Here is a 10,960-nt window from a genome sequence, read left to right on the forward strand (position 1 = left end):
GGTTAAAATTACGTGATTAGGTCCGTTTCTCAGTAACAGTCTCATTTTCATGGTTCATTGGTCAATGTTACGTTTTGGTGCTTTGGTCTGTTTTTCAAATACTAATAACAATAGGTCAAACTGCAATTGGTGTATGGAATGATTGTATGGTGTACATGTCTGTCTAGGCCACACTTAAAAATATTTTGGTTTGCCCAAACCCTACCCAAAGGTAGAGACAGTGGGAAGGTAGGTAGGCATTTTCTTTTTTTTTTTTTTCGGTAAAGAGTAATTGAAGTGTCAGATGATTTTTAGTCTTCATGCCTATCTGATTGAAAAAAAAATTTTCACATCAGGACAATAAAAGATTTTGAGTAGGCAGCTATTATATGGGTAGGTAGGGTTAGGGCAAACAAACATATTCTTTTTTATGACCCTAGCCAGTATCATCTGACCTTGACCTCATTTCCATGGTTCATTGGTTAACATTAAGTTTTTTGTGTTTTGGTCTGTTTTTCAATTACCATATGCACTGTGTCAACTATATTTGGTGTATGGAATAATTGTAAGGTGAACATGTCTGTGTGAAAGTTTTTATCTGACCTTGACCTCATTGTCATTGATCTTTGAAAATGTTAATGTGATACTTGTAGTAAAACTTTTATCTTTAAGACTTTCAACATAAAATCAATGATCAGTAAAACAGGTGAGACATTTCAGCGTTTGCACTCTTATGTTAAAAAAGCTGAACAAATTTTGTTACAGTTGCACTAATTTGTGTGTTGAATATTTTGATAACAACAATACCTAATTGGCAAAATTTATGAAGGTAAGATAAAGATATGGGTAACAAAAGCTTGTCTTGTGATATTTTGACTGATAAATTCCTCAAGAATTAATGTCCACTGTTTTGTTACTTATAAAATGTTTAATGACTGCTCATTATTTTTACCCCTCCCAAGTCAAGTGGGTGTTATATAGGGATTATTTGGTCCCTTCATTCATTTGTTCATCTGTTCCTTCATCCTTTCTCAATTATATGATCAGCAATCTTCCTCTTAAGCCAAGGAAACTTTAAAGAATTTTCAGTAAATAATGTCATATTATTTTATTTTTTGTAACAAAAGATTTTTCGATAGCTAAAATATGGACTTTGCTATATGTTCAAAAGTGGATATGAATCCTGTGTCCCTTACTCTTGAAATTCGTTTACTGTAAATTCAGAAATTGATGCGAGCTTTTCATTAATGGGAATAATGCTCCTCCTTAAGTATCGCAATAATAAGAACTCTCATTCTGATATATGATACATATGTATGTATTAAGCTTTTCTTGAAATCTCAGTTATTAAAGTAGCATTTTTGTTAATTCTTCAAAAATCGCAATAATAAATGCACGCAATTATTTATGAATCAACAGTATTCAACCCAAGAGAAAATGAAAACGGGATCTATCGGGATCCCAGTCAAATCCCGGTAAAATTAGCGGGATAAGCCGGGATGGGCCTCAGAAGTCGGGATTCCATTCGGGATAAATATCTGAAACTGGGATCCCATTCGGGATATATGTCTGAAACTGGGATCCCATTGGGATATCTGTCTCAAGCTGGGATCCAATCCCAGTTGAAGCAAGATAAATATACGAAACTGGGATCCCATTGGGATAACTGTCTGAAACCGGGATCCCATCTTACTTTAAACAGGGAAACATAAACCAGAATTTTGTGTGGAATTTAAAAAAAATTATCCTGGAAATGTAAAATATATCCTGGTTATAGATTTCTGTGAAAAACCTAAATTTTGTAAATTTTCCTTTTTAAATCAATATATTTTGAATGACCCCACTTAAAACTGGTGCTTTGAAAATTTGGATGCCCTTTTTTAAATGCCTCTCCCCCACTAATTGCTTCTAAAAATAAAAGTTGTCCTCTTTCAATGAAAATTTGAATTATTATTTGAATGCACTTGATAGATCAATTAATGGAAGTAAAGATGAAAAAAATAATTTTCAAAATATTTATATTTGAAGTGTTTTCAGGTTAAAAATAATTAAAAGTAATATTCTGATATGCATTTGCATTCAATTTGTTTTATTTTTTTTTTTTTAGAAAAAAAACCAATAAATTTAAGGAATATATTGTGAAAAGGTGATAAAAAAGGGGAAGTAACTGAAACATTTTTGAAATACACAAATTATTTATGACATAAAGCAAAGGTTATTTGTGTTAATTAACAATGTGTTTGACACCAAAGCTGTCAGGTGAAGCCCTGCACTTAATGGGTCACTTAATTTGACAGTTTACACAGCTAGCTGAACTTCTGTTGATGGAAGAATTACAAATTTTAGTTTGACAGTATTTCAAAGTCAGAAAAATGCCGAGATTTTCGCGATAAAAACGAAAGGGCGCCCGAGAAACGCCAACGGCTGTTTTGCCAGACAAGCTGGATCGTTTCTGATTTTCTACCTGTTGTCCGGCATTTAAATAACATAGAAAAATTATCAGATCAACGATAGGCCAACGATCGACATCGTAAAACCTTGGTTCTCAACTTATGTAAACAAGTCATGACCACGTGGTTTTTAGTAATTGTACTGAACAGTCCGACCCTAGAAAATACCGTCCTAGATAATGCGGCCACTAGTTCATCCGCATGCACCCTGTGCCGATTAAATTAAAGGTTTTTTTTTCCTATTTTTAAAAACTGGCCAGTAATAAATACTTTTATACGACACCCTTGATTTATTTTTATAATACCGTTACGGGGACGGATCAACTTCTGGCCGATATAATATGGGGCGAGATTGTCACCTCGACGTTAGAGTACTCAATAAAAACGTCATCAAAATGTGATTACGCTGTAGCAAAATAGAAGATTCCATGTGATGGTGAAGATGTTTTCAGATAAGTGCATTAAAAATTTAATTTAACATGTGTATATAATGAGATTATAAAATATAATTTATTGAGGAACTATGATTTTTTTATGGTTTTTTTTTTAGCAAATCAACATCAGAAAATCTGAAAGCATAAACCTGGGAACATGCAGATATATCTAATATATATATGTTCCTGCATAAACTGAAAAATATATTTATTTTTAACAACATTGAATAATCTTGTTGTCACATAACAGGCATAACTGGTAGATATGTAAAAATTTAATTGAATTGTGTGAATGGTTATTTGGTGAAAATAATAAGTCGCTAGTTTTTTATCTTCAGGGGATAAAAAAAGAGGGAGGGTAATTAATTTGATTCCAACTGGCTTCCAATGTATACTGTATAAACATGCAATAATATTTCTATTGAATTTATTGCTTCAAAATGTCTAGAACAATTGATTCTTTGTGGATTTTTTTGATACTTTTAGGGGATTAAATGATTAAATGGAGCTGCCAATTTTGAAAGTAAACGGATTGCATGCAGATTCCAGTTACCTTTACTCAGCAATACTAGTTGGAAGTACAGAGACAGCAAATTTAATTACAGAAAGGAGGAGAGGAGAACTTCACATGTATCCTTTATATCTGACACACATTTTTAATATTATAATATTTGAAACTGAACAGCGAGCATCATTAAGCCATGGTGAAAACTGCGTATCTAAATACAATTAAGACAATGAAATGCTTGAAGGTGTTAGTGAACATGGGGAGGAGGGGTGGGGTGAGTACCATATTTAATTAATGGGTAATTTAACAATATAAGCAGCCATTAAAAATGGCAAACAAGTTTGCTAGTAGTACTAGTATCTATAATTTTGATGGAAGTTTAAGGATCTCAGGACATTAAATACAAGTACATTTTTTTTGAATGGGAACTTGACAGCCATTGAAATAAGATATTAAACATGGCCAATACAATGTAATTCATGCCGCAATGTTTATATATACGTGACAGATTTGATACAAGGGCAATATTCATCTACCTTATAATGAGTAATAAATGTGTATATTCCCTCAGAAAATGCAAAATCGTAGCATTTCGGGAATCCCGCCAAAAGTCCGGGATTCCCGATGTAAATCCCAGTGGAAATATACTGGGATCCCAGTATATTTCCACTGGGATAAAATTTCGGGAATCCCGCCAAAAGTCCGGGATTCCCGATGTACGGGATTCCCGCTAAAAGAGCGGGATCCCAATCAGAATCCCAGTATATTCCAATCAAAATCCCACAATATCCCAGTGGGATCCCAGTATATTTCAACCGGGATTTACATCGGAATTCCCGGACTTTTGGCGGGATTCCCGAAATTTTATCCCGGTGGAATTAGGTGGGATCCCACTTGGAATCCCATCAAAATTCCAGCTGGGATTTCAGTGGGATTCCAGATTTATTTTCTCTTGGGAAAACTTTCAAAGAATATTTTTTTACTGTGCAATTTAGCATTTCCTATTATATTTTAGATCAGCTGGGCCATAAGTGTAAAATGCCGTTTTTGGCTTATATCTCAAAAACTAAAGCAGTTACAACTAATCTGACAAGGGGATTAAAATGATCATTAGGTTGATATGTGCTGTAAAATTTTCAATCGAAATATACAACCTGTTTTAGAGTTATTTCCTCTGAAATGATTATTTTTCATGAAATTTCACAGTTTTTGCCTTGTCTGCGACAAAAGTCTTAGAAGTCGAGACATAGGTATTGCTTTTCCTGCTATGACGACGTTGTCATAGTTGGTGTCAACAATTGTAAAGTTTTCTGCTTAAGTTAGTTTGATAAGAACTACTTGTGATAGATCAATGATATTTTATATGAAGTTTCATTACTATCAGTTCATATCAGTTTGATGACTATTTCGAGGCCCTGCCTCTAGGTCATGGTCCAGTGACTTTGAATTAATTAGCAATTTTCAATGTTAAGTTTTCTGTTTAAGTTAGTTTGATAGGAACTACTTTTCTATACAGTTACATTACTATCAGTTCATATCAGTTTGACACATATTTAGAGGCCCTGCTCCCTAGGTCATGAAGTGACTATTAATTAATGAGCAATTTTCAATGTTCAGTTTTCTGTTTAAGTTAATTTGATAGGAACTTTTTGTGATAGATCAATGGTATTTTCTTTAAAGTTGCATTACTATCAGCACATATCAGTTTGATGACTATTTTTAGGCCCTGTCCCATAGGTCATGGTCCAGTGACTTTGAATTAATTAGCAATTTTCAATGTTAAGTTTTCCTGTTAAGTCAGTTTGATAGGAACTTGATCAAAGAAATTTCTATAAAGTTCCATTAATAACAGTACATAATCAGTTTGACGACTATTTCTACTTCCTGCCCCTGTAGTCCAGTGACTTTCAATTAATTAACCATTTTCAATGTTAAGTTTTTTGCTTAAGTGAGTTTGATAAGTTAGTTAGTTTAGACAATGATATTTTCTATAAAGTTACAATACTGTCTGTACATCTCAGTTTGTTTGTTCATTTCAAGGCCCTGCCCACTAGTTCATGGTCCAGTGACTGAATTGATAAGCAATGTTGCTGCCCATCAGATTGTTTTTTTCTGAATTTTATGCTGACTGGCGAGACAAATCTCTGTGTCAACAATTTATTGGTTATTATCTTGCCCACTAGTTCATGGTCCTGTGGCTGAATTAATAAGCAATGTTGCTGCCCACCATCAGAACAAAGAGCAGATAACAGCCAAAGGCCACCAATGGGTCTTCAACACAGCGAGAAAATCCCGCACCCGGAGGTGGTCCTCAGCTGGCCCCTAAATAATGGGGCTGAATAGTGAATACTGTGTTTTAAATAATTATTCCTAAAGTAATGAACATAGAGATATTCCGCTCGGACACACACTCCATTAACTAGTATATTATAGAAGCATAAACCTGAAGCACTCTACTGTCTCCACACAGCATGTCTGGTAGATGTACAGACTATCACTTGAGAGTTCATTTGTTTTTTGTACTTATAGTTAATTGTTTTCCTTGATCTAGTAATACTGGGGTTAATCTTTTATATGGATAATTCGTAATCTAATCAGGACATGCTGGATACATTCAAATTTGATTTTAAGAATATCCAAATTTAAGACTCACATTTCAGCAGTAAGATGAATGGAAAATACAGATAACAATTTCATAGAATTCATAGAAACAGTTTCAGAATTTGGGCTGTGTAGAGATGTATGAATTCAAGCAGCAGAATTCAAAGCTTTAATTCTCACCTGCATATGCTATGTTTGTAGTTAATGATAAATCAGGTCAAATAATTTTTGTCTTCTAATATAAGATAAAGAAGGATTATATTAGTGATACACTCAGAAATATTAACTTTACATCATGTGGTAAAATATTTTTCCTTGATATAAAATGCTTGACTTCATTTTTGAGGAGCTTCCAAGTAAATACATAATTAAGATTGAGCTATCACCTATTTTGTTTGTTGTTCTTGGATAAAAGCAGTCCAGTCCTTTTGGAATTTGATTTAACTTTTGCAAATATAAGATATAAAGGAAATTGCTATTTAATAATCAAATGCAAGTGAATATAGTCTTTGCTTCTTAATGGAAATAACACTTTATCAAGTTTGTCAAATTTCCCTGAAGGAGTTGGAACCTTATGTTCTTATCATATTTAACTTCATCAACAGATAATTTAGGAAAGGTATTTTGCTATAAATCATGTCAGTACTGGAGCATTTACTACTGAGACGATGATACCCTCTGGGACAAGCAGTCCACCACCAGCAGTATCGACCCAGTGCTAGAAAATAATAATGGATAAGTGCCTATCTCACATGGAAATCCCTGATTTAGATGATATCAATAGTTTGCTATGAGTTAAGGTGAAGCAATTAAAGCTGACTTGACCAAGGCAGATTTAGCACTCCACTCCAGCCCTATTATGGAGCTACATAGCTACATATATGGTAAGTGCATAGACATTTTACAAGTCCCATTCCCATTTTTAATTGTTACATTCCGTGAATTGTTGTTAATAATTTACATTTCCCTATAATGAAAAAGATAGTGCACGACTGCAGTGCCGGTAATTTTAACATGAAACACAGAGTTTTGGGGACATGGCCAATCTCTATTAGCCTAACCCCAAGACGGTTTACAGCTTAAAGAGGCTTAAGAAAACAACAAACCAGCAAGCTGTAAATAGATTTCAGATTGTCTGGAAATGACGAAAATGCACAAACAGGAAAAAGGCAAATCCATTTAGAACCATTTCGAAATGTGCCGAAATATTAGTCTCTATATGAATGCAATACCATAATATTTCCTCTCATCTGTTCATATATATTTTTATCAGTGTTGGACTTATCCTGGGAACAGTATATCTATGTTCCTGACTTATCTGAAGAATTGTATTTATGTTTCCCTGCCTTGGCTATGGTTTTGCCCTTGCATAAAAAAAAATCATCTGGTGTTTTCCCCACTTACAAATAAATGTGAAAAAATGTTTTTTTTTTGTACTTAGGTCGCTAACTATCACAGATTTTGTTTCGCCATCGTATTGAGAACAGATACTATCGAAAAGGGGGGTCACTATATGACCACAGACGATGTTGTTTTTAAAAAATAGACATTGAAGGTGTTTATTCACTTTGTCAAACTCTAAATCGCTCTGTCTCGAAAAGTTATGATAAATTTACCTCAGATTATCAAAAATCTGCCATCAATGCCAAATATCAACAATGAAAAAAACTTACTGCAACTGACGTGGTATAGAACCTGGCTTTGGACAGGCACGTGATTACTTGGCGAATGAAACGGATTTTCAACACATAACAATTTATACAAAACAAAGTAATTCTTTATACATCTCTCACAGCTAAACGGCTCGGTAAGAGTTTAATAAGGGCTAATTTTCGTGCAAAGAGGCCGCAAGTAGCTTACCCAACATATGTAATTATATTTGAAGTCGTGAATAAAAATCCTGGACGTGACTGTGTATTTTTGGTTCTTAATGCTATTCTTCTTTGTACTTTATTTGGCATTTTAGATTTTTTTTATACGAGCGTAACAGATGGGTCTCGTGTAGACGAAACGAGCGTCTGTAGGCGTACACAATTATAAGCCTGTATCTTTGATGAGCTTTTTTTATACATCTAGGAAAATCTATGATGTACTTTTTGGAATAAATACTAAAAATTTACCATAATTGGTCAAAATGGGGGTTTTGGGCTATTTCTAGTCGTTTATCATTTAGATGACCTGTTCAGAAAAAATTAAGCCATAATAAGCCAAATTCATATGATAGAGCAGTAATATGCAAAATACACATAAGTGCACATTCTTTAATAATTAATGATTGAAAGGGGAAGACATCTTAATATTCCAAGGGCAGAAAGGCATTGTCCTGTCTGTAATAAAGGGCTGGAAATTGAAGATGAACAACATTTTTTATTCCAATGTGTTAAAGTGTAATAGATGTGCCTCAAAACGAGAAATATCAGAAAACAAAATCAATGTTATATTTAAGATACAGCGTATTAATCCATATTGGTATTATTTTAGTACGTTTTCTCTTTATGTGTGTCTTACTGTAAATTTATCTTAAACAAAAGTACTTATATTCAATAAGGCAGGCAGACATCTCAAATATAATTTCAAATACAATGGAAAAATTGTTGAATGTGTAACAAAATGTAAATATCTTGGCATTACTTTCTGTTCATCTGGATCTTTCTCCTACGCTCAAAATGAATTTTATCAGAAGGGTCTGAAAGCTTATTTTAAACTGTGCAAGGAATTTATTTCTCATTGTCCTTCACCCAAAATCTCATTACATGTATTCGATCAAACTATTATGCCAATATTATTATACGGTTGTGAAATTTGGGGTTACTTTAATCCCTTTACGACAAGATTGAAAAAAACCCTGATTTGTCGTTTGATGAAATTTATAAAAGACTTAAATGCGAAGATTTTAAGTGTTAATATGTTAAATTATGTAAATTTGTTTTGGGTTGTGGGAAAAAGAGTTCAAATTTTGCCTTCTTGTCAGAGCTTAGCAGATTATCCACACATTTTAATGTTGTCACTGCAATGCTTAAATATTGGCACCGCTTAGAAAATTTAGATAATCAATTTCCTATTTTAAAAGATGCCTATTTAACTTCCATATATATAGAGTTGTACGAAAATAAACATCCTTCTTGGTATGGCTCTGTGAATATACAGAAAAAAACTAATTTTTGACAACCAAACTGACTTAAAGTCAATGAAAACAAATAGTTTTAAGAAGACATGTAAAAAATATATGAAAACTCATTATATTAATCTTTGGCAAAAGCAAAAAACATCATTATAAGATAGCAAACTTTGTACATACTTCAACTTTAAACAAAACTTTGGATTTGAAAATTATTTGAATATTATAAAAGATTTTGGGCAGAGGAGAATTTTCACCAGATTCAGAATATCAGCTCATAGACTTCAAATAGAGTTAGGAAGATATCAAGGTATTATCAGGCAAAATAGATTGTGTACTCATTGCTCATCTGGCGAGGTAGAAGATGAGAACCATTTTTTTACTGACTTGTACATTCAAAGTATAAAGTTGAGCGTTGTGATCTTATTAATGCTATTAGTATGCAATGTCCTAATTTTACCCAATTACAAAATCCTGAAAATTTATTTTGATGATGAGTAATGAAGATAATGACATTTTATGTAAAATTTGTTGCCTTATAGCCAAAAATGAACATCCTAATTAGGGAGCATTGGGACTTCACTTGCACCTGCTACTGCTATGCTAGAGTGTTGAATATGTATATATATATGCATATGTATGTATAATTATATACGGTTTACAGCTATATGTTAATGTTATGATCTCAATGAAGATTTTATTTCGGTCAGTTAAAATTTTTTAACATTATATCTAAAAATATTCAATAAATTTTGTGGATTGCTGCCACTGCTGAATGCAGTAACCACTTCCTTGAATGCTTTATAAAAAGTGTGTTGTTAAAAGTAATCATTATATTAAGACAAATAGATGCCTAAACCTTTTGGTATCATCCCTTGGTGATTTTTGCATTAAAGTGATAAAACAAATTACTTTAGTGCACTAGTCACTCGGAAGTTAAGACGGTATCTAAAATCACACTTGCTAACATGTCCAATATGAATATTTATATATGTTACACTTTTTGCTACTATCCATTATCATTTTATTGTGTTCATGTGATCACGTGGTTATTTAAACTTAACAGATTGCACGGACTTTTTGCGATCTGGTCAATAGATGTAGTATACATTTAGTTTTGTAAAAAAAAAAAAATTTATATTGTTTTATTTTATGTATTCTACTCATTTCGCTTCTATGTTATTTGTAAATTTATGTGTATTTGTCGCTCCTGTTACGCAGGAAATCTGCGTCTGACGGTGTATTTTGAATAAACAGTGTTAACAGTGTTAGCAAACTATATGATGAAATTATTAAATTATTTGTATTTGCACTCTGGCATGGCAGTTAAATCTAATATATGAAAATTTGAAAGAACAAAACTAACTTATAAATAATAACAATAACAATTGTTTTATGTTGTGATATTTTATATGATTATATATATATTCTATGATAATCTCATCTACTTCATGTGAATTTTAATTTTATCTTCATTTATATGTTTATGTGTTATGAATGAGAATGTATTGTGTATTGTTGTCATTATGTCCCATCAGGGGCCCTTAATTGGAAAATAAAGAACTTTGAACTATGAACTTTATCAGAGACATATAATACAAGAGATTCGCAACTCTAGTAGAGTCTATACAACAGCCAATGAAATGACTTGGCCACCGGAAAGCCGATTATACCGATGGATTTTTGGGTAAAATCCGCCATTGTTGTGAAAAAGGTCCTACGCCTAACGATTTTTATAATGGATAATGCCGATACTTTTCACAGCTAAAGCATGCAAGTATATTTAAAAATTACAAAAAACGAATTCTAATAATTTGTTATTGATAAAATGTGTTCTAATGATGAGATTAATCAAATACAAACAAGGTTA

The sequence above is a fragment of the Mytilus californianus genome, unplaced genomic scaffold, assembly GCF_021869535.1.
Source record: "Mytilus californianus isolate M0D057914Y unplaced genomic scaffold, xbMytCali1.0.p SCAF_7, whole genome shotgun sequence".
NCBI classification, from domain to species: Eukaryota; Metazoa; Mollusca; class Bivalvia; order Mytilida; family Mytilidae; genus Mytilus; species Mytilus californianus.